The sequence below is a fragment of the Capsicum annuum genome, chromosome 7 (assembly GCF_002878395.1).
Source record: "Capsicum annuum cultivar UCD-10X-F1 chromosome 7, UCD10Xv1.1, whole genome shotgun sequence".
NCBI lineage: Eukaryota > Viridiplantae > Streptophyta > Magnoliopsida > Solanales > Solanaceae > Capsicum > Capsicum annuum.
Window position 1 is genome coordinate 14,002,158 of NC_061117.1, and position 27,366 is coordinate 14,029,523.

Here is a 27,366-nt window from a genome sequence, read left to right on the forward strand (position 1 = left end):
TTATTTACATGACATATATACAATTAAAAAATAGTTATATAATAGATATGTCTTATAATTAATTTATGTATCTCAAATATGACATGTATTTCATGTCAAAATGTACATTGTATTACAAATAAACATTTTTTTCGTACTGTAAAGCAAAATAATTTTTTCTGTATATTAAAACAATATAATTTTTAATAGAAAACTTCAAGTAACTAGTTGAGTTCATTACAATTCAATAAATTGATGTTAAAGTTGAAAAACATCATGTATCTCGTATAATATATTTTCTCCCATAATCATAAATAGAATACATATACGGTGACGAAGCATTAACCTACCAGAAAACAGACAATGTATTAATATGATGTCACAAGCTATTCATTAACAAATGTATCTCTTATTAAGAATCATATGATGATATTCGATTTTAGAAAGTTGTACTTCGATATGTAATATAATACAAGTTATTCATTTCAATATACAATAATTCTTTGTTCATGACATTCATCACTATTTTTTATTATTCAGTTTAATGCAAAATGTAACTAATAAATTATATTTGATGCATAATTTTAATTATGTATCTCTTTGTTCTAGCCAATGCATGATGTATCTCTACCAAAATAGTTCAGAAATGGATGTATCTTAGTAATTAAAATTATGTATCTCAACTTCAATATTATGTATTAAAACGTCAAATAAATACTTTTGGCTAAAACGTTTTAACAACTTTATATTTTTTATTAAATTCATCCAACAAGAGATACATAACTGCTCCATTCTCATCTGCAAACATCTCAGTTTCATCTTTATCGATGGTACCGATGCACAGAGGGTACATCCTAATACCTAGCACACTTTTCTTAACCACCACATATAGCTTGGTTCCCATATCATCACATATCAACAAGGGAGATGAAATTTCTTCAATAATATATCGGGCTTCAATTTTCTTTTCTGTTTCATCAATTTTGAGTTCTGCAGTAATTGTAGAAATTAACTTTTCATACGTTTCATTCTCTTTGATTATTGTGCAATCAATCTTGTATCATTCGTACTTGACATCAAACAAACAACCACCGAAATATCGTAATAACATCGAGATATTCATTGAGAATTGTTGAAAAAATCACAGAAAAAATAGAGAAGAGAAGAAAATATACATCGTGCAATTTGAATAGGGAGAAGAAAAAAAATCACAGAAAAAAATGAGAAAAGAGTTGAATATTGATTGTGCAATTTGAATGAGGAGAAGAAAAAAAATGCAAAAAAAAATAAGAAAATATATTTTTGTTTGTCTGCAAAATGATTATGGAAGTGAATTTGTTCAAAATTAAAATTAATAACAAAATACTATTTTTTATGGGATTTTCTTTAATTATGTAGATGATTAATTGAGTTAATTGCTCATTTAATGATTTACTATCTGTTACATTTCTTGATTTATGCTAATCAGTTAAATAATAAGATGTACCATTAACATGTATATCGTTTACTTAATATGTATCTGAAATCACAAAAAGAAAAATTTTATGAAATTTTAAAAAAAGACGGAATAAAATGTAAAAATAAGTAAGAATATCGGGATTTACGTAAATTTTACTAATATATAAGTGGTCATTTGACTTCTAAAAAAAATATACACTAAATGAACCAAAAAACTAAAACATGTACACCTAAATACCCCTCCCATACTAATTCTAAAAATACCTAGGCGCTCAATACTATTTACACTCGCTATCCCCCTTACCCGATAAAATGCTCCTATTTTTCTTCTTTTTTAGTCTTTTCATTTAATGCATTCTACCTTCATTCATTTACTACATTGTGCCTTCATTCTTTTTTTTAATGGTTTGTCCTGAGTCGGGGTTTGTCCTGAGATGGGGTTTATCAGAAACAGTCTTTTTACTTTTTCTAAGATAGTGGTATGGTATGCGTACACATTACCTTCCTCAGACTTCACTATGTGGGAGTATACTGGGTATGTTAATGTTGTAGTACTTTACTTTAATGCTTTGTCTTTTTTATTTATTACATTCTTTTTTATTTAGTTTGCTTTTCTTCCTTTTTGTTTTCCATTTTTCTCTTTTTTTTATTTGGTTGTCTTCTTTTTAATACTTTATCTCTTTATACGTTTGTGGATTTAAAAAAAAAAAAAATAGCTAGACTACGATAAGAAATAAATAAGAAAGATACTAAAGTCCACTAACTTTTTTATTTTTTATTTTTTTCTAGTTGGATTTTTTTTTGTATTTTGTTTTTTATTAAATTATCTTCTCTTTTGTATTAATTTCTTTTAAAGACAAAAGAAAATTAAAACAATAAAGATAGTATCTAATTATCTTTAGACTAATAAAAATATAAATTAATTAATTAAAAAATCATAAATAACTAAGGATGACTGAGGAGTGTCTCATTAAAGCACCGAACACCACTGGAATAAATTTATACATTGTGATGGTATCATAGAAGACTAAGAAGTATCTTATTAAAGGATTGAAGTAGTCCTACATGATACATGTCGGAATATATAGATATAATATGATAATATTCTCATTAGTTTCTCAATAAAGGATTGAGATAGTAACATGTGATACTATGTCAGTATCTAAATATATTGTAATAGTATCATGGAGGATTAAGAAGTATTTTACTAAAGGTTGATAGTATGTCAGTATATAGATGTTTTAGTAGTATACAGAGGAGTACGTCATAGAAGGACTGAAGTAAGATTATATAATAATATATCGGCATATAGATATACGATGATGATACCATAAAAGATTAAGGGTGTCTCATTTGAATGATGATATTATCTGTATAAAACTATAGTATGGTGGTACAATAAGGAGTATGTCATCAAAGGATTGAAGCAGTTCTCCATGATATCATGTAGTATATAGATATATTGTGATGGTATACTTTGAAGGGTCTCATTGAAGAAATAAAGTATTCCTCCTTGATACTATGTCAATATATAGATATACTATGATGATATCATTACAGATTGGAGAAAATCTTAATGATATCATAGTAATATATAGATATACTACAATCGTATCATGGAGGTAACACTGAAGGATTGAAGACAAGATCAATGATACCATGACAATATGTAGATATATCATGATGGTATCATGGAGGTTTCATTGAAGGATTAAAGCAGACATCAATGATATCATGGCAATATATAGATATTGTGCTGATATCATTATGGACTGAAGCAAACCTCAATGATACCATGTCAGTGTTATATATTGTGATGGTATCATAAGGTTTCAATGAAGGTTGAAGCAGAAATTAATGATACGATGACAATACATAAATATACTATGAGGATATCATTACGGGCTGAAGCAAATCTAATGATACCATGTTAGTATAAATATACTGTGATGGTATCATGGAGGCCTGACTTAAGGATTGAAGAGGAAATTAATTATACCATGATAATATATAGATATATTGTGATGGTATCATGGAGGTCTCACAAAAAGGTTAAAGCGGACATCAATGATACTATGACAATATAGAGATATATTGTGATCGTATCTTAATGGGCTAAGGCAGACCTAATGATACTATGTGAGTATATGTATTGTGATGATATTATGAAAGTTTGACTGAAGGATTGAAACAGACATCAATAATACCATGACAGCATATAGATATACTGTGATGGTATCATGGAGGCCTTACTGAAGTTTGAAACAGAGATCAATGATACCATGACAGCATATAAATATACTATGATGGTATCATGGAGGACTGACTGAGGCACTGAAGCAGACACCAATAATACCATAATAATATATAGATATATTGTGATGGTATCATGGAGGTCTCAGTGAAGATTGAAGCAGACATCAAAGATATCATGATAGTATACAAATATATTGTGATGGTATCCTTACGGACTGAAGCAAACCCAATGATACCATGTGAGTGTATGTGTGTGTGTGTCTATATATAGATATATAGTGATGGTATCATGGAGGTCTGTCTGAAGGATTGAAGGAGACATCAATGATACTATGATGGCATATAGAAAGACAATGATGGCATCGTGGAGGTCCACTAAAGACTGAAGAAAACATCAGTGATACAATGACAGTACAAAATATATTATGATAGTATCATTAGGGACTGAAGCAAATATGAAAAATAGAAATAAGAAAAGAAGAGAGAATCATTAAAATTATAAAAGAAAATAAATAAATAAATAAAGTAAAAAAGAAAAAGAAAAAGTTCTAAAAATATGAAATTATAATTTAAGAAAAAAATGACTGAAAAACGAGAAAAATAAGGAATAAAGAAATAAAAAATAAAAATAGAAAGGAACAAGAAATAAGGAAATTAAAAAAAAAAAAAAAAAAAAGAGAGAGAAAAAATAAAAAATAAAAATACAAACATAAAAGAAACTAATAAAGAAAAAAAGGAAAAATAAAATTTGAAAAAATGAAAATAAAAGTAGAGAAAAAAATATGGAATAAATTTATTTTTTTTAAAAGGAACAAAAAATAAAGAGACTGAAAATAAAGTGAAGATGAAAAAACACATACACACATAAAAATAAAAAGAACCAATAAAGGAAAAGAAGAGAAAAATAAAAATAGAGGAAAAAGAAAAATATAGTAGAGAAAGAAATAAATGAATAAAACAATAAATGAGGAAGAAGAAGAAGAAGAAGAAGAAGAAGTATAAAAAATAAAAATAGATTGTGAATAAGATTATGGTGTAAAAAGAAAATAAAGAATAAAATTATTTAACTAAAAAATAAATGAGCGAAGAAGCATAATAAGAAAAGAAAAAAATGTAAGTAGAGAAATAAAAAGAAAATGAATTAAATGATGGATAAATAACTAAAGCTACAAGGGAAGGGGACATTTTATGTAAGGGGCATTAGTTGTGAATAATTTGCTCGTATGGGACATGCAAGTACCCCCTCCCCTCCGCCCCACCCCCCCTAAAAAAAAAAAAAGAAAAAGGGTCAAAAATAATTGGTTAAATTTACTCTTGTGGTTGTTTATATCTTCGCCGTTATGAAACTTATCACATATACGCTCCAAATTAATTGATTTTATTTTTACCCCGATCCGACCCATAACATATTGACCAAACACATCTAATTTAACCCTTTTCTATTACAATCCCTTCTCTTTCTCCTTCCTTCTTCACCTCTTCTACCTTTCCTTCCAAGTTTCAAATAGAGAGCAAGAAAGAAAAAAAAAAAAATTAGCAACAAAGTTCAAAGACGATGATGTCAATATATATATATTCAGTTCCTTCGATGCTCTCTCCGACGAGATTTTCGTAAAGTTATCGTTTCTCTACTGTCTACTTCTTCAATTGCTAGTGTAAAGGTCACGAGCTACCGACTTTGTCAGCCAATGTGTGAAGGAGGCCATAGAGCCATCGGCACCGTCATTTCAAAGTTGTCGGCGCACCCAGCAGAAAAGGCAGAGGTTTGCATTTGAATTCGACAGCATCGACATCCATTATTTTGAAATTATCATTTTCTATTGATTCTTGTTTTACCAATATTTTGAGATGGAATATCACAACCCAAATTATTGAATCATAAGGGCACCTACTCTAATCCATCTAGATAGAAAACCCCGTTATCACCTATTCAACATAACATACGAAAGTCTTTATTAAATGAAAATAACCAACCTTTATTACAACTATTTTATTATAAATATTAAGTGAAAAAAATGTAAACTACCCCTAGGAACTAGTTTAAATAAGTCCAAGAGCTTCTAAATCAAGAACGATAAGACTGTACACAACTTCCACCATGAATCAGAGGAGTAAAAGTTGCTGAAGGATCGTTATCCGCAACAATCATGAAACCAACATTGATTCCTGCAAACGACTATACCCAAAAAAGGATATAGCAAGAGTAGTATCAGTAAAAACACATACTTGCACGTATAATCGACCGACCAGGGTTAGATCATGTAAACACGATATAGAAATTACGATAGAAAATATGACAACTTATATAATAATTTAATTCATAATGTCTTTATCCGCTTGCAATCTTTATTCCTTGTTTTAACTAAGAGTATTTTCATTCTCATTCGTGTTGATCATTCAACACCGTCATTCAAGTCTCATCTATCCTAACTCTCACATGTTTGAACCTAATAGTTATTAATCATGTTAAATAATTAATAATCATCAGCTTATAATAAATACAACTATGACACACATTATGATAAATACCCCAAGTTTATGACACTTAGCCTTTTCAAGTAACTCTGCAACTTAAGTCAAGTACAAGTCAAGAGACAACAGGTCAAGTCAAACCATGTCCAAATCAATAATCTTGTCTCTAACAATATCTAAGTTAACAAATCATGACTCTAACGATATACAAATTAACAAACCATGATTCTAACAATAAGAATTTCAAAATATATGACACGTAACTAGACCCTACAAGAATCCCAAATATATCAAGCAATATCATAATTTCGTTCACTCAAGGAACCCATAACAACAACCACAATGTAATTTGACCCACTCATGGAACCAATATAAACAACAACAATAACAATAATCATATACCTGATCCACTCAAGGAACTGTCACATTCATACATACCATGTACATACATGTTAAGGGTCTTATGGTTGTCCACTAGTCATGGCTTGTAGGAGTCGAGCTCTTATCCATGTACTATACCGTCGTGGTACCTGAATCAACCAATTCAATGAAGACGTCTAAATTTCAATACATCCCACAATAATAACCAATATGAAAAACAATCACAATAAAGTCAAGCCTTCATAAGTAAGTAAATCACTCAAACTGATAAAGGAAATACAAAATTTATAATAGCATACATCAATACAAGACTTCTAGAATTAAGCAGGCCCTAAAACATAAGAAAATAAGGTGAATCTGGAAAAAAATCTCATAAATCTCCAAAATTTAGTGTCATAGAGTAAGAGTGTCTAACATAATATTCGAAAACTCAAAGTATACATCTGTCTCTGATGACCAAGATAAATTTAAATAAATATAGGTGAGTTCGAATCAACTCTAAAGCTAATTAGTACCTCGAAGTTTAGAAACTCTGTGCAAATTCAACTGCCACGCAAGGTGCTCATACTAAGATATGCACCGAAAGAGCACAGTTGGGGTGAGTATGGTCCACTTGTACTCAGTAGGAATCATAGGCCAAATGATCAAAGCAGAAAATAAGATAAGTAAAATATACTATGAGCATGTCACCTGCAAGCAGAAAAGTCCCAAACGGTGGCTCTCACCATCTCCTCTTAAAGTTATAATATAATTACACAGAAATAAAAACAACATAGATATATACGAAAACACACTGAACTAAGCACAAATCAAGGAAATTAAGAAAACTAAGCATGATGTGTTTGCAAATGCAATGCAATACAACGTAAACAGGATGAATGATGAAAGCTATCTCATGACTTTCTGTATACACCCATCAAGTTCACACCAAGTTGGATCCATGGAGAGTTTGCAAACCATATACTATATCTTTATCTCTATCTCAACTCGCCTCTCTAACTCATATTTACGCAGAGATGTTTCATAAAAGTATTTTATTTTCTTCAAAAATAGTGTTTCTCAGCGGTACCAGTATCTCATGAATGTATATGTATGGAATGAAGATGTAATCCACAATCAACTTAATATGATGATAATCATTCTATCCAATATATATATATATATATATATATATATATATAAGTGATCTCAAAAATCAACTCAATCTATCTATAATTCATGATCATCAACTCCAATTACGTAACACATCATTAATATCATATCAATCTCTAACTCATGTATTTTATCATTATAAAGTCAACCAATACTCAATTAAGGACTATATTAGAAAAATAAGGGCATCATATCTAGAATAACAACATCTAAATGCACAGATAAGGCCAATGATGCTAAATAAAGCTCTCATAAAGTCAACACACAACATCAGTTATCACAAACCACTCACAATAGAATATAAGCCCCTACACTGTCACACAATAGTAAAAATAACTCTGGAATATACACTCCATAGTTACTTTTCCCAATCCATACATGTTTTCTCTGTTCAATAACTTCCCAACTCAATCTAACAGAATTTAAGACATAACCTACCTCAAAATGACGAAATTCCAATCTAAAGTGCTTCAAACCCAAGCATTTCCCTCACGAACGGCCTCTGAATCAACTTTAATATTTATATATGGAATCTATACGTTAAAAGAAGGCTAACGATGCTCATATTACTCATATTTAGGTTGGGTCTAAAATGAGTTCAAAATGTAAAGGGTAAATTAAAATTAGAATTCTATTTTAGAAACACATCCCCAAGATTATAGGAGTCTACAGGAGAAAATTCATGTAAAAATGGATTAAAAACAAGGTCCACATTGAATAAAAAATCTTTTTAAACTTTACCGGTTAAAACTTTAAACTTTTATTTTGAAATCATGATTTAGAGTTATTTTTGATGATATAATCGATGAAAAATAATGGGTATAAGATTTTGGAGCTTACCCAATCTCAAATGGTGAAGAAATTCTCGAGAATTGCCCAAATTCGAAGCTCAAAGGTCCAAAAATAAAGGAAAAACATGAAAATGGATCATATATACTATTTAGTGGACAACACCTCGCGATCGTAGATCCCACCTCATGATCGTGAGGGTCAAAGTTTGACCAGCAATTAAGTTGGTCATCACGGTCGCATAGCTGTACCTCGCAATTATAATGAGTCAGCCTAACCTGATCCACTAATTAATCCATCGTGATCATGGTACCTCCATCAAGCGGTCATGATGCATTCTATCATCGAGGCTCGCAATCATGACACGTGGCCAAGCAATTGCGAAAGAGAACCTGATGCACCAAAAAATGTTGCATCATCAAATTTTCTAAGTGGAGGAATGCCTCAGAATGGACCCTCAAATTCATTTAGGACTCGGCGTAAATAGATCATATATGTTAGTATGATAATTTCGATTTTTCAGACTCAATGAAGGCATTGATTTTTGAAAAAAAAAAGTTAATTTTAATAAATTAACCATTGGAATCCTCTTTCACTATTTTTCAAATAAAGGGTCAAAATGAGATATAAAGGTCTCAAAATCGAACAAACCACGCAACTAACTCAAATTTGACACTCTAATTTTGTTGACACAGTCTAAATTTCTATTTGATACTGATCAAAACAATGAATGTTGATCGAATTCATCTATATGATTTTTCAAGCCTATAAGAACCACAACCTCACACAAATAGTTCTCGATTACATTGAGAACCGTGCCCACCATCTCCACCTAGCAACTAAGGAAAAGGAAAAAGCAAACAAGTACATAGAAATAAAAAATTCACCTATTTAGGTCATTACACTAAGAAAGAAACGACACACCGTCACTATTATATATGGTGCAGACAAGTCAGTAAAATTCCTCTCATCATGCTAGACCTCTCTTCTATTCGAAGGTCAATAAATTTCTTATTAGTAAAAATAATAATTGACCATTTTGAGATGGATTTTTCGCAATTTTTGTAGCGAAAGCCTTGAATGAAAGAGAAGAGCATGTCAAGGTAGCCAAGGAGACAACCCTTAAACCAACCAAAAAGATCACCATTGTATTAGTAATGGAGTAATCAAAAAACCTTTTAAGTAATAGAACAGGCAAGTCATCGTTGACTACTAAATAATAATATGACTCTTTTCTTCATGTAAGACTACTGCTAGGGGTGTCAATGATTTTGTTAAAATCTCAAAATCGATCGAATCAATCAAACTATACCATAATGCACCGATTTTTAAGTTTCTTTTGACAAAATCGATGGATTTTTTATAAATTTATAATTGTATCGAATAATAGGGTAGGTACTTGTTTTATAAAAATTAATCGAAAAATAACCGAATCATACCAAATAATACATATGTAAAATATTTTATGCATATTAAGTTTAAGAACAATAGATATTAAACTTTTTCCTTTAGATCTGGAGATGTGGAGGTAACTATAAGAGGCAACATAATTAATACTTGAAGTCCAGACGTTGAAATTTATTATACTACTATAATCAAAACTAAATTTGTTATATCTACTCTCGAGTAATAACTAGTAAGCTACAAGGTACTCCAACGATCTTGGATAGCAAGCTACAAGCTATTAAATATTTTTTCTCTTTTGACTTAAATTTCTCTTATTGAATAATGAAGTAGACTCGAATCTTGAATTTCATGTTGATTGATTTCTTTCTGCTCCTGTGGTCTAAATTATATTTTTTTTATCCATTGATTTAATATTTTTTTACCCCACTGTGAAATGATGAGATGAATATCTATTCTTGATTCATCACCTTTTAAACAATAAAAATATGTAGAGTTTTTGTCAAAGTCATATGCAAGTAATTTTTTTTCAAAAACAAAAATAAATAAAAAATTAACCGAACATACCGATACTGAAAAACAACCAAGATGATGGGACGGTTTTAAAAAGTCTAATTCTAGTTACATAAAATAAAATAACTAAAAAGTTGGTACGATAAAAAATTTATAAAATAACCACCCGAATTGTACCGTTGACACATCTACTCTACTTTAGTTTTTGTTGTGATGATACGTTGGATGTAAGACATGTATTTATAGTCACAATAAATAATTGAGATGATGTTACTAATCAAGTTAGCCATAGCAAAATAGTAATGGAGGACAAAAGCATCCATAGGGCAAAGTTACTTTATTGCTTTGACTTTGGCCTCTCACTTACATTATCTGATTTCTGAAATAGGAATAAGTTGTCTTCATTTGTAAGGACACTTGCACTCCCTTTATCTTCAAGCAATTCTTAGGGAGATGTATTGCATCCAAATACCATAGAACTATACACTTAAGGGCTCCTTTCGTACGAATGATAAGGAATAATCAATTTCGAGATTAATTTTATGGTGAGTTTATCTCATGTTTGGTTGAAATAGAATCACGAAATAATTATTTATCTGAAATTAGTTATTCTCGGATTGTAGTATTTTATTTTATCCCATATTGAAGATGGAATAACATTCCTAGGATAACTAATCCTGAGATAATTAGCTTGTTCCCAAACCAAACGAGCCCTTAGTGGTCTGAAGTGTATATCTCAAGAACATCGACCATGGAATAATATTTATGTATAAGAAGTGTTTATTTCCATTTATGAGCGAGTATAAATTATACTCAATGTTCTCTTTTTGTATTACATTTGGTGTTTGAAATTTAGCAATCCGGCTAATCTCCCTTTGTGTAGTATAGGCCTATTAAAGAGGGAGTTTTTACTAGGAGTTTCTACATTCTCAAGGCTCAAAATTCTCAAGGCTTATAATGATTTTCTACTTTCAATATCTTCAATGATTTTCTTCAATGTTTTTCAAGGTGGTCAAAATTACTCAATGTTAGAAGTGAGTAATGGTTAAAAGTCTAAAAAGATTACCTCTATAGAATCATTTGTGATCTCAATGGTCGATAATTGTTGTGATAAGCTATTTGTAGTCCATGCAGTAAACACATAAGTTCCTCCATATTGTTTTATCTATGACATTGGGAATTTTGACTAGTTGTTCTTACAGAATCTGATAAATTGGCATCAAATCTTTGGGATTGAAAGAAAGGCATATGAGTAAGGGCATATTTATTATTTGATGTTTCCTCTATATACTATTTATATCTATAATCTATAATCTATAATTTATATCTATATCTATAATCTATATTTATATCTATAATATATCTATATCTATAATCTATATCTGTAATCTATATCTATAATATATTAAAAGTGTGAAGGATCTTAAAAATATTGTTTGAACTTTTTTACCCTTCATAAAAGGACTTTGTAATAGACTAAATTGTCTTTTCATTTATTTTTTTAATTATTTAATTAATTATTAAAAATTAAAAAATCCTAAAGTATATGACTATAGCTAAATAAGTTTCTTTTAGATTTAATACTCAAAAAATCTTCTTCAATTTATTTTGTGACATACGTTAATAACCATATATTATCAGATTAATAATCGAGTCTTATAAACATATACTCTGATGATATAACTGGCGGCATAAATGGTTGCTGCTATAAAAATCGGAATGAAAATATGTTGTTAAGACTTTGTACTAAATTAAAAAAAAAAAAAAAAAATCTAAGGGTTTCTCTCATTGATGTGTATGTATTTATGCATGCGGCTCTGCTCCCGTATATTTTGCTCCTATAATCATCAAATTTATGATCGAGTGTTATAAACATATACTTTGATAATATAACTAGCTCCATAAATAGTAGCTGCTAGCATATTACAGTTGAATAAAACTCTATTGCTACATTAGGTGTGGGTGCCTTTAAGTTTATTTTAAAAAAAAAATAATAATAATAATAGACCCAAAGGCTAATAATTTTCTCTCTTCGTTGGAACTTTAAAATTTTTCTATTTTTGCATGATAGAATTTTAATATATTCCTATTTTTATATGGATCAAATTTAAATAATTTTTTTTTATTTTATTGTTGCAGCATCTGGCTACATCAAAGAAGTATAAACACATTCACATCCACACACCTCACAATTAATAATACATAAACACACAGATCGTTCCACCGAATTCACACACAGACACGCAAATACTCTATTTTTTCCCTTATTCACCACAAGAGAACAGTATATACACACAACAATAATTGGGAGCTGGAGAGAATACTCACATACACACACTAATATATGCACGCACAAACACTGAAATGAAGAGAAAAATGGTGAAAGAGAAAGAAAATTAAGTGAGAGAGATCGAGAGAGGGGAGAAAGTTGAGAGTGAGGTATCGAGAGAGAGGGGAAAAGAGGAGAGGAACGATAGAGAAGCAATTTCTGGCGAATTCTCACCGGGAAACATCACTGCCACCGGAAATTTGACCCACTCTTCGATTCCCACCACCGCCTGAGCTCGATGGAGCTCCGGTAAAATAGAAATAACAAATCTAGCTCCGATTCAGAAAAGACCCACCAGACAAAAGGTCTAGCGGCCCAAGACGCTGCTGCTCCGGCAAAATCCATCGAAACCCACCAAAACAGAGACCAAAAGCATTCGCAACAGTGTATGTGCCACTTGACAGCGTTATGGGTTGAGCTGTGGTTATTGGTATTTGTTCGAGTAGCCGGTTTGTTGGTTGAGGTTTAATTTCAACTTGCGGCTTCGGAATGTGAGTTTTATCTTTTTATTCAAATAATATTTGAATTTGAAAGCTTCAAATTGAGTTCCAATTCTACTCTTTTCCTCTGTTTTTTATTTCATTATTTGATGATATTCGGTGCATTGGATCGAATATTGTGTGTTGATTGATCCATGTTGGTGGTGAATAGTCGCTTGGTATTGGTTCATTATTAAATGAAAAAATTACAGAAAGTAACATACTTAAGATTATAATTACAATAAATAGTAATATTTTTGTAAAATTACAGTTTGTAGCAAGAGTAATATTATTTTACTTATTAACAAGTGCACGTTTTACTCTAACTACTTTACATTTTTCTATTTTTACTCAACTATTTCACCCCCTCAAATATAGTCATATCTTTTACCTCTTTTTTCATCTTATTTTTATTATCATTTCACTTTATTTTATTTTCACTTTATTTTTTCTCTCTTCTATTTCTCTTCTTTTTTTTTCTTTTTGGTTATTTTTTATTTTTCATTTTTTTTTTTTATTTTTTTTATTTAAAGATAATTATCTCCACGATCTTCAAGATTTTAAAATAAAACAACATTTTGTCTTTCACTCTCTTATATACTTATCTTTTTTTCCTTGTTAGTTTTTTTTCATCTTATTTTTTTATCATTTTATTTTTTCATTTTGATTTTTTTTTCTTTTCCACTTTATTTTCTCTTTTCTATTTCTCTTTTTTTCCCTTTTTTCTTTTTTTTTCCTTTCTCATATTTTTTTTTCTTTTTCTATTTTCATTTTCTTCTTCTTTTTTTCTATTTTATTTGTTTCTTTTTTTCTTTTATTTTTACACTTCTATTTCTCTTTCTTCCTCTTTTTTTTTTCTTTTTCACTTCTCTTTTTTCATTTTTCTTTTTATATTTTTATTTTTTTCTGTTTTTTTATTCTTCTATCTCTAACTTTTATTTTGAAAAGATAAATATGTATATCACATACACATATTCAAAAAATATACAAAATACATAGTCATAAATATCTGAATATGTATTTACAGTACAAAACATACATATGTATTTACGAAATACAAATCGTATTCATATTAAACAGTAACAAACATAACTATACTATATATCTTCATATGTACTTGCGAAATACAAAGGTGACTCATATAAAATAAGAATATACATATAGATCAGATATGTATTCTGTAAATATATATATGTAGAGCTATATGTATTTTATATGCTGTTGAATTTGTCTTTGAACTGTACATACTATGTCATTTTAGACGGTAACATATGTACTTATTTATTTTCTTTTACTGTTTAAGGCATGTAGCATGTATTTTTTTATTACATATATGTATATGTATATAATTGTCATTTTTGTTATAAAGATTTTGTGTCCTATATGTTTATATATACATATGAGTCAGATATATATTTTTGTAAATACATATGTAGATATATATGTATGTTTTTTACCGTAAATACATATGCAGATCTATATGTCTATTTATTTTATATATTTTTTGAATATGTATATATGATATAAATATTTGTCTTTTAAAAATAAAAGATAGAGATAGAAGAGTAAAAAAAAAAAGTTAGAAAAAAACAAAAACGAAAAAAAAAAATTTAAAAAAAAAAAAAAAGAAGTGACAAAGAAAAAAAAAAAGAAATACAAATTAAAAATAGAAGTGTAAAAATAAAAGAGAAAAAAAATTGAAAAAAAGAAGAAGAAGAAGAAGAAAACAAAGAAAATGAAAAAAGAAATAAATAAATAAATAAATCAAAAAGGAAAAAAAATAGAAGAGAGAAAATAAAGTGGAAAGAAAAAAAATTAAAATAAAAAAAGATTAAAAAATGAAAAAACTAACAAGAAAAAATAGTTAGAAATATAAAAGAATGATATTTTGAAATTTTGAAGATCAGAAAATAATAATCTTCATATTTGAATTTGATTTGGAAAAGGAATCTACTAATTTAAACAAGAGTACTTTATGGGAATTTAATTAGATGGGATAATTATTCCTTATTTAACTCGACTAATTTGAGTAAAACAAGGGCAGTAAATCTTGTTGTATATGTATTTGTATAGCAACAGTTTACTTAAATACAAAATACAATTTGCTATTTTTTGTAATTATGAAATTGTTGCTATAAAAGTTACAATTAATACTCTATAGTTGTTATTTCTGAAATTTTCCCTTGTTAAATCCCTTGGTTATGAATTATGTGATAAAATGTCTCGTTCGAGAATTAAAATCGATTGTTTGGGGTGAAAATTGACCTTGATAAAAGTAAATACAAATTAATTTTGATTTATTGATGTCGTTGAATGTGATAGTATCATGATAAGTCGAAATGAGTAGGCAAAAATTAGGAATTGTGGATTGTTGAATATTTGGATGTTTGTTGAGTGGTTTCTACTTTATCGCACGGAACTGAAATTGTATTCATTTACTGAGGAATGCCCTGAAATATCATGTACGTAAAAAAGGCTCGTAATCAAGGTCCGAGGCATTGGGTAAAGCATAGCTAGGGCAACCAGAAGGTTTCTATTTCAATATTTTTATTTTTGGTTTGTAATAAATTGAACTAGACATTATTTTTCGATTTTTGATTGTTTTGGTTTTTCGTTTTACTGTTTATGTATTTTGCTGGTTTATATATTCCATAGTATAGTACTAGCCGATATACTCTATGAAGCGACCGTGGTCGAACCACAGGAATGAGGGGTGCCTAACACCTTCCCCTCTATCAACAGAATTTCTTAGTCAAAATCTCTGTTCATGGATCAGTATTGAAAGAGTCAAAAATCATTTTGAAAGAGGATTTTCAAAGGTGACTTGGCACACCAGATTTATGTCAAGTGGCGACTCTGATTTTTGATTGTTGAAAGTCCTTTTCGAAACAAATTGATTTCTTTTGTTACTTAATAATCAAACCCTTTTTGAACTTAAAATCAATCTTTTTGGTGAAATGGGGTATGACAGCTCTGGCGACTTTGCTGGAGATTTTTCAGAATTCGAGCTCCATTCTTGAGGTGTATCGGCTTAGTGTGACACTATGGGTGTATAGACGCCTTGTTTGTGTTATCATTTGTGTTTTTTTTAATCATTGTTGAATGCCTACTTGCTACGTATTTATAGTTTTCTCTTATATGTTACCGCTTTATATCTGGCATCATGTGCATTACTCTGAGTCATTCTTTCGCAGCAAGTCTTGGAGTACACGTCATGTTGAGTCACCCTCATTTTAGGAGGGGGAGCTATTGGATGTATGGAATAGATGGAAAAAAATTGCAGCCACTATCAACCGTATGCACCCCCGAACAGCCTTGTTAGTGGACCCTAGTCTAGGTCAGCCTTTAAGTCATGCTTATCTATATCATGTTGAGAGCTAGCGGGATCCATTTGGTCCTTTGTAAGAGAATCACCCCTAAAGCATCCCTACGTGTTAATTGTTGCATCTTTGAGAGTAACGGGGTTATTTGACGGAGTGATTTGGGGAAAACATGTGTTAGAAGTAAAGTGTGTAGGCAAGAAAAGGTTGAAAAAAAGAAAGAAAGAAAAGTGAGTCAAAAAAAAGAGTTTCGTAATTTTTCTTTTTAGAGTTCTTTGTGGCTTTTGTTTTTCACAATCCAAAAAAATTCAAAAAGATTTTTTACCATGTGAATTCATTTGTCAAAAATAAAAATATCAAAAAGATTTTCCTTTTATTTCTCTAGTAAGCATTCATAATTCAAAATTTTCAAAAAGATTTTTCCCTCATAGGAGCTTTTTATAAAAGAAAAATTCAAAAATAGTAGAAGTTTTGTACATTTCGTATAACGAATATACCAAAAAGATTTGTCTTTCCTAGTTGTTGACGTTATTTTATGTTAAGTGTCAAAGTGAAAACTCAAAAAGATTTTATTGGCATTTTATTGTCTCTATGTGGTCGTGTCTCTTAGGTCAAGGTTCAGTCGGTTGTTCAATCTTTGATTGTCCAATCAGGACAAACTACGCACACCTGATTCTCCTCTCTCGGGAGTGAGATACGTAAGCAGTCCTTCTAGGATTCGGTGATCATATTTTAAAAATTCAAAAAGATTTCTTCACTCTTCATTTAGAATAGGTGTTATACACATATTTAAAAGAAAACTACAAAAAGATTTTCCTTTAATAGTTTCAAGTTTAATTTTCATATGAAATTCAATATCAAAAACCCAAAAAGATTTTTCTTTGGTGATCATAGGTTTCATTTTGAATAGGGATTTTAAAGCCAAAAAACCCAAATAGATTTTTGCAATTCTCTTGACAATTTGTTATTTTCTTTTCTTCTTAAAGTTTCAAGAAAAATAAAAATAAAGAGAGTTGATGGGTCATTTTGTAACCAAAGTTCATGAACTACGCACCCGATTCTCCTCTCTCGAGGGTAAGATACGTAGGCGCTCTTCTAGGGCTCACTGATCGTTTCAAAAGAAAAAAAGGGAGAGAAAGATTTTTAGGAAATGTTAAACCCTAAAGCATTTGTTATCTCTTGTTCAGTTAGTTTCAGGTGGTTGGTTTGTGGCATTTTGGTTGGTCCTCCATATTGCACCAAGTCGAAGAGAAAGTTATAGCCAACAAGGATTCCGAGGTTGTTTTCACTAATTAGATAAGGAGTTTGGGGAATGAGAATTTAGAAGTTAATGAAGAGATCCAAAAATTAAGACAGCAAATGATCGAAATGCATCGAGCTTGGGCTAATGGGTTGTCGCCTCCTTCATTTTTCGCTGATAATCTGAAATATCTTTCTAGCTTACCTCTAGTGTCACATGCACAATGCCCTATTTTTGTTAATACGCATCAACATGCATCAGGATTTACTTTGGGGCAACGCTATCCTAACACTTCCAATATTCCTCTCCAAGTTCCTCAATACAAAACTATCACATACTCGGCTCCACCTGAAATTTCTCTTTTTGTGGCTCCACCTCCACCTAAAGCTCCTACTTTTGATGTGCATCCATTGGTTGTACCTCCCCACTCTACAAGAGAGCCTATATTGAATATTTCTACTGATTAGTATTATGCTCTTGAGCCCACATCTAAGTTGACTAGTCCTCATGGCGACACTCAACCGCTTGAACTTTCTCTTAACACCGAAAAGTCGATTATGATAGAAAACAAAATGAAATGACCAACAAGGTGGAAAGTTTGGAACATACCATAAGATATTTGCTGGGACTCGAGGCTTATAAGAGTGTATCGTATAAATATCTATGCATGTTTCCAAATGTTAATCTCCCTCTTGGTTTTAAAAATCCAAAGTTTGAGAAATACAATGGACACGGTGACCCAATGGCACATTTGAGGCATTATTGTAACCATCTAAGGGGCGCTGTAGGGAAGAAAGAATTACTCGTGGCTTATTTCGGTGAGAATTTTTGAAGTCTAGCTTCAAAATTATTTGTTGACCAAGACATCGATAAGTAGAATAGTTGGGATGACCTAGCTAATGAATTCATGCAACAATTCCAATATGATGTGAATTGATTCCTAATGAGAAATCCCTAACTAATATAAAGAACAATAGTACTGAAAGTTTCAGGGAATATGTGATTAGATGGCGTGAACAAGTTGCTAGGATGAAATCGCTAATGAAAGAAAGCAAGATGGTGGAGGTGTTTATTCAAGCGCAGGATGAAACATATTATCAACACTCGTTACCTGCATTAGGTAAGTCATTTATTGAGGTCCTCAAAATGGGGGATTTGATAGAGGATAGAATTTAAATCGATCGCATTATGAGTTTCAAAACATTGAAAGCAACTACGCAAGCAATTCAAAAAGGTTCAGGAAATGTTGGAGGGAAGAAAAATGGGGAAGATGTAGCTGCTATTATAGTTGGACAATAGGTACGTCCAAGAAGGCCAAGTCGTTGTTACCCTCAGTATCAAGCCCAAGTCCATAACCAAGATCTATATAATCACTCCTAAAACCCATTATTTTCTAATCCACCACCTCCATATCTAGTACATAGCGCCCAACCATATACTCATCCATTGTTTTATCCACAAGGGCATGCATAGGTCCCTCAACATCGTCCTCGACCCCCACATATTTACCAAGGAACTTCTAAGTCCAAGTTTCAATCGAGGCCAGAGTTTGCCAAAAAGGAGAAAGTCAAAGGATAATTTTACACGGAATGTGTCAGATAGCGGTGAAAGCTTTAGTCATGATGATATGAAAATCAGTGGCTAAGATGTCAAGCTCAGCAATTGAGAAGTCACTCCTCTCCTTACTTAGAAGGATTGTTGGTAGTTTGTTTTGTTTTTCTTTCTGTTTTCCAAATTATTTTAGGGTTGTAGTTCAGAATCTATCTTGTTTTGTTTCTCTGTCGCCTTTGTTTAAACCCTTCTATCTTTCCTTTCAATAAAATGTGGTGACCCTTGATTGTTTTGTCTTATTTTAATTTGTTTGTTTGTCTTCTTTACACAATACATTTTATGTTGAATTCTAGTGTTAGGACATGCTTGCGAAATTTTTAGCCAGATCTTAAAATTCAGTTTTAATCATGAAACTTTGAATTAGCGGGCTAAAGTTAGAAAAAAAGAGCATCTGAGAAAATAGGCAGAGTGTTGAGGCATTTGGTGATCAAATTGAAGCCTTCTTTAAAATTAAGGCAATTATTTTGAGACTCACAAGATTAACATGGCCATCAATTGAAAAACATATCTCAAATAGGTCAAATAGTGGACACGTAATATCAAGAGAAACAAGAAGATAATCGGTTCTACAAAAACATGGGTCATTCGATGTGAGGGATGTACAACAAAGGTGGAGTTGTATATTTGACAAGTGTAGAAGAAGAAGTGGCACACATGCTCAGTTAAAGTTAGTGTTGTTAAAGTGTCACGAATGATCTTCATCTTTTACTTCATGTTGCATGATATCCACTTACATTTTCAAGGATTGATATGATGAAAGAATTCCATTCTGATATCCAAACATTGTGTCATCATTTGCTTACCCCATGTGAGCTTTATTGTTATTTTCTTTCTTACCCCTTTTTTTGAATCAAGATAGTGTCAGCAAAGCTCAAAAGAAAAGTGTCGAGCGAAAAAATAGAGTCAGAAAAATTTCAAAAAAAAAAAACATGTCCAAAAAGAAAGAAAAAGAAGAATGTGAAGAAAAATAGAATCAGAAAAAGTTCCCAAGAGAAAAGAGTCAATGATAAAAAAGAGAGAAATCACAATTAAGCAAAAGAATAAGTTGTCCGAACTACGAGTGACCTGATTCTCCTCTCTCGGGGGTAAGATACGTATGCTTTCCTACTCTGGCTCTGTCCAACCAAATAAACAATTCAGAATTATCCAATAAAAAAAAACTAGGGCATGAGTTAATTTTTGTTGTTTGAGTCGATTCAAAAAGTTATAAGTCCCACCCCACTTCAAGTGTAGTTTGGACCTTATGCCATCCTTTCTTTCTAACTCTATCCAACTACTAAGTTACAATCAAAGAGAGACCTTCAGATCAATCTTTGAGAATGATAAGGCCAAGTATGCAATGCATATGATGATGTATTTTATGATGATGCATTTTATAATGATGCATTTTGGGAACTACTTGCCTTCCTCGTCATAAGGAATCAGGAGAGAATTAAAATAAGAGAATCTTATTGGTGAAAACCCTCACGGGCACCGTAAGGCGATCATAAGTTGAGAGAGATAAAATGAGAGATTTTTATTGGTGAAAAGCCTCACAGACACCGTAATACGATTGTAAGTTAAGAGAAATGAAAATGAGAAAGGCTCATGGAGTGTTATTGGTGAAAATTCTCATGAACACCACAAGATGATGGTGAGATGAGAGAAATGAAAATGAAAGAGTCTCATTGACGAAAATCCTCACAGGAACCAAGATTGAGAGAAATAAAAATAAGAGAGTCTCATTAGTGAAAACCTTTACAGACACATGAGAAAGAAAAATGAGAGAGGCTTGTTGGCCCGAAAACCCTTCAAGGTGTTACTAACCGATGAGGCCTGAACTGAAAGCATGAAAATAAATATAGTCTATCCTCAAAATATGAGGACTCACCACTGCTATGGTTGATAATCTGGAAGGTCTATGTACGATCCGAGAACTGAGCGTCAGAACTAATGATATGATACATCATAGCGAAAGAAAAGAGTATGCAATCAGTACTTTGAATGTACTGGTATGCTAAATAAGGTAGGCTGATATGCATAGTTTATGTGAATGGGTACTAATTGACTGAGTGAATAGCATGAAGTACTGAATAAAATACATGAAAACTGTAAATACTGAGGATGCATGATCAAGCATAAAACATGTTCTGCATATAATCTGTAAACTAAAATACTAGTCTGATAATCGAATAACTGATATTTGTATTCTATGGTCAGGAAAACTGAAACTAAATTACTGAACTGATTACTGGACTGAGATTATGGGAGATATCATTAAATCGACATGCCCCAATGAGTACATTTGGGGTCCAACCTGTGACCCCAGTTGGAAGGGTGTCAGTACCGTGCCATGGGTACTAACACTAGCTGTGTGGATCCACTAAAGTGTTGTCCCAAAGGACTAAAGAACCCTCATTTGGCAGTTACCCGTGTGAGATCAACCCTCAATTGGCAGGTTAACATCTCAACCTACGCTGGCTACGTAGTTCTGGAATGCAAGGACTGCTGATAAAGGTCACACTCTCAATTAGCAGGTGAGCCCTCATCCCTAGGTTCGATCGCTGCTAAATTTTACTCCCAACTAAACTGACTCAGAATACTAAACTATTATGAGTTTAACAAATTATGATGACTGACTAAACTGGTAATGCTCATAACATATTCTGAGACTATTCTGAAGATATTGAGACTAAGTAAACAACTAAGTTTTTGGGTATTCATAGCCCCCAAGACTCGATACCAATAATATCAAAATAGTACTAAAACCTTGGGGACATAATATGAAAGCATTTATTCAAAAATTCATTCTTGTAGTCATTTCATCAAACACTTGATATTCATAGTTCAAACTAAGCATGAGAATAGTTTAAAACTTGTAGTAATAGCATGATTTCAACACCAACATCACCAATTATGAATTAAATCAATGAATAATAACATTAAAACATGTGGGGTTTGATAATCAACAACAATTTCATGTAATCATGGTATAGAAGTACAATTCATGGGAGTTCATGGTTGGAAATCACAATTAAAATCATAATAACTTGTAAAGATCACAAATTTTGAATTTAAAATTGGATACTTGGACTCCATGGGTGAAACAACCCATAGATAAACACTTAATATACGTGCATTGATGAATTTGTGGGAGTTAATGGTGAACTCTTGAGATTTGATCTTGAATTTTGAAGGCTAGGGTTTTGTTCTTGAAAGAGGAATACTTTAAATTTGAGGTGATTGTGAAATAATAAGCAAAGAATGCTCTATTGGGACTTAAATTCCATGTTTGGATGGATTTGGGGCTATAAAAAAAGAACAAACAGTCCCTGGATATTAAATCGTGAAACTGGAAAAATCTCAATTTTTGGCTCCGGCGCGATACAGTGCAATCGCGGCGGGCCACAGGAAAGCTGAAAATCTCCATTTTCCCCAACAGCGCGATGCGGTGCTATCACATTGCACCATTGGAAAGGACAATTTTGAACTGACATTTTGGTGCGACGAGGTGCAAATCGGCGATGCCTCACTGGAAAATGACAAATGCAAAAATACCCCTTGGCGCGACGAGGTGCTTATCGCGGTGCCTCACTGAAAAATGACAAATACGAAAAATGCCTCTTGGCATGATGCGGTGCCTATTGTGGTGACACACTGAAAAAGGACGAATGTGAAAATATCCATCACCGCGACGCGGTCTTATTGTACTGGGCTACTATTCTACACTAAAAGTGACATAACTTCTCAGCCGAGTATCGGATTTAGGTAAAATTGGTATCTTTAGAAAGCTAATTCAATTTCCTACCATTTGATGGGTCTTGAGCTAGAAAAATCTAAGTAGATAAAAAGATATGCTATTTTGAATTTGATTGGAGCAACATTCTTAACAAAATTTCAATCGATATGGAATATTCTAATTCACCTAATAGCTGGGAGTTATTTGAGACCTTAACATACATTAAACTAACTCATAAAACTATCAAGAAACTAACTCATAAAACTATCAAGGAACTATAATAGACTAATCATTATCTTGAAGCATGTCTCTAGCATTAGTTTGAATTTTTTGGGGTATTACATTATCTCTCCCAAAATAATAATATTTACCTATTTATTTTTCCCTACCCTATTCCCCACCCTACTTCCTACCCTACCCCTTAATCCCACCCAATACCTGACACTTACAACAACTCTCTGCAAACCCAATCATGCTCACATCCACACCCCTTACAATTAATAATACACAAATACATAGATCTTTCCACCGAATTCACACACAGACACGCAATGACTCCATTTTCCCCTCATTCACCACAAGAGAACAGTATATACACACACAATAATAATTGGGAGCTGGAGAGAATACTCACATAGACACACTAATATATGTGCACACACACACTGGAATGAAGAGAAAATGGTGAAAGATAAAGAAAATTAAGTGGGAGAGATCAAGAGAGGGGAGAAAATAGAGAGAAGATTGATAGTGAGAGATTGAGAGAGGGGGGATAAAATTGAGAATGAGAGATCGAGAGAGAGGTTAAAAGAGAAGAGGAATGGCGGAGAAGCAATTTCTGGCGAATTCTCATCGGGAAACATCACTGCCACCAAAAATTTAACCCATTCTCCGATTTCCACCACCGCCTGAGCTCGACGAAGCTCCGGTAAAATAGAAACAACAAATCCCGCTTTGATTCAGTGAATACCCACCGGACAAAAGGTGTACCAGCCCAAGACGTTACTGCTCCGATGAAATCCATTGAAAAATACCAAAACAACAACCAAAACCAATCGCAATAGTGTATACGCCACTTGACGTCGCTACGAGGTGGGTTGTGGTTATTGTTATTTGTTCGAGTTGGGAGTTTTTTGGTTGATATCCAGGTTTGACTCGCGGCTTCAGAATGTGAATTTCATCTATTTATTCAAATAATATTTGAGTTCGAAAGCTTCAAATTGAGGTTCAATTCTACTCTTTTCCTCATTTTATTTCATTATTTGATGATATTCAGTGCATTGAATTGAATATTGTGTGTTGGTTAATCCATGTAGGTGGTGAATAGTTTCTTGGTATTGATTCATTATTGATTCCCTTGGTTATGAATTATGTGATAAAATAATGTTTCATTTGAGAATTAAACTTGGTTGTTTGGGGTGAAAATTGACCTTGATAAAAGTGAATACAGATTAATTTTGATTCATTAATTTTGTTGAACATGATAGTATCATAATAAGTCAAAATGGGTAGGCAAACGGTAGGTTGGGTAGGCAAAAATTGAGAATTGTGGATTGTTGAATATTTGGATGTTTGTTGAATGATTTCTACTTTATCGCACGGAATTGAAATTGTATTCAGCTACTGGAGAATGCTCCGAAGTATCTTGTATGCAAAGGAGACTCGTGATCAAGGCCAGAGGCATCGGGTAAAACATAGCTAAGGCAATTGGAATAGTTTAGGTTCTATTTTAGCATTTTTATTTTTGGTTTGTAATAAATTAGACTGGAGATTATTTTAAAATTTTTGATTGTTTTGGTTGTCGTTTTCTTGTTTATGTGTTTTGTTGGTTTATATATTCCATAGTGTTGTACTAGCTGATATACTCCACAAACGATCGTGGTCAAGCCACGAAATCGAGGGGTGGCTAACACCTTTCCCTCGGTCAACATAATTCCTTAGTCGAAATCTCTGTTCGTGGATCAATATTGAAAGAGTCAAAAATTATTTTAAAAAAAGATTTCCAAAGGTGGTGTGGCACACCAGATTTATGCCAAGTGGCGACTCTGAGTTTTGATTGTTAAAAGTCTTTTTCGAAATAAATTATTTTATTTTGTCACTTAATAATCAAACCCTTTTCGAACTTAAAATCAATCTTTTTGGGGAAAAGGGGGTGTGACAGGGGGACTTACTAAACTTTTTCAAGGTAAAAGGGGAATAAGGCAAGGTGACTATGTCACCTTACTTTTTTTTTATCGCTATGGAATATTTACACGGAGAATTATCTTTGATCTCCTCCAACCCCAGATTCTAGTTTCACCCAAGATGCAAAAAGCTTGGTCTTGTCCACATTTGCTTTGCAGATGACTTGCTAATGTTTTGTAAAGCAGAACCTACATCCATAGAGCTACTACAACAAGCATTCAATAGGATCTCTACAGCATCGGGACTTCAAGATAATCAAGATAAGAGATCAATCTACATGTCAGGTGTAAAGGACACAGTTAAACAACAAATACTGCAAACATTGGGTTACAATACAGGAACACTACCATTCAAATACCTGGGAGTACCTATGTCTTCTAGGAAGCTGACAGTAGACCAATGCTACCCCTTGGTAGAGAAAATCCTAGAGAGAATGAAGTGTGGTCAACAAAGCTACTAACTTATGCAAGCAGGCTTCAGTTAATCAAGTCCATTGTCTTTGGCATACAAATATATTGGGTACAAATATTTATTTTGCCTAAGAAGATTATGAAGCTTATTAACTCTCATTGCAGGATTTTCTTATGGACGGGTCAAAATTGCCCTTCAAAGAGAGCTTTAGCATCTTGGGAGAACCTCTATATACTAAAGGGAGTAGGAGGACAAAACATCTTGACTCTACGCAACTGGAACAAAGCTGTTGTTGCAAAGCACATGTGGACCTTAGCTACTAAGGCTGACAACATGTGGATAAAATGGGTGAATACCTAATAAATCAAAGACGCATATGTTGAGGAATGTTGCAGCCCAAAAGATGCTGCTTGGGTTATAAAGAAAGTGATAGAGTCAAGGAAGGTTATAATGCTAACACCAGGACTACAAGGCAACCTACAGGCAATACTGAGCCAATTGACAGTGAAATGCAAATTCTTCATCAAAAAGTTGTATTTAGCCATGATACCTAACTTGCCAAAAGTACCCTGGAAGAGTATCATCCTTCACACAAGCATTCACCCAAGGCACAACTTCATCTTATGGCTTGCAATATGGAAAATAATGGCTACAGTAGATAGACTAACAAAATTTGGAATTACAGTTGATACAGCCTGCGTATTCTGCCATAATTCTATAGAAACACAAGATCATTTATACTTTGATTTTCCAGCAACAAATATTTTATGGTGCATATTGCTTTCATGGATGGGAATCCTCAAAACCACATGTGCTTGGCAACAAAAAATAGTATGGATAACCTGTTGGCCAAAACAAAGATCAGGAAAAGGGGGCTATCCTATGTTGTGTATTCACTATGGTGGTCAGCATAATCTGGAAGGAAAGAAACCAAATCATATTCCACCAGGGAAACTTCATGTGTGATAAGATCTGTAAAGAGATAGCTTTGCATATACATATCTGAGGGAAGCAACAAAAGAAATGGGCAGCATACTTCCAGCAACTGAATGTCATGCCATGAAGACTACTGCCTTGAACTAGATGAGATAGATAGCAAAATATTGATTCTTAATACACGGTAGTGACTCCATAGGATTGTTAGTGGAAGTCCTACTGGTTTGGATTTATGTATAAAAATTTGGAAAGACGGGTGGTCAGCACTGTCTAGATTTGTAAATATTCTTACTTGGTGAAATAAAATTCTTTTATATACCAAAAAAAATATACCATTTTTATACATTTTTATTTAATTATTATTTTTAAACAATAAAATAAAAGCAAAATATTTTTTAGTTAAAAATCTGTAGCAAAAGAAAACTGAAGGGAAAAAAACGTATATAGCAATTATTAGATAGGAAATTACAACTTATAGCATAACTTTCACTTTTTCAAGTTATAGAAAATCTTTTAAAAAATAAAAAATAAAAAAGTTTTTTCCTTTTTTTTTAAATACAAAAAAGTAATTACTGAAAAGGAAAATAAAGATTTAATACAACTAATATGCAATAATCCTTCCTTAAATATAGTTATCCTTAATTATTGATATCAATCCACCCTAAATCCCTCTAACCATTTTTCTTTTCTCCTATTTTAATGCTTTCATTAAGAGTTTCCATCTTCATACACTA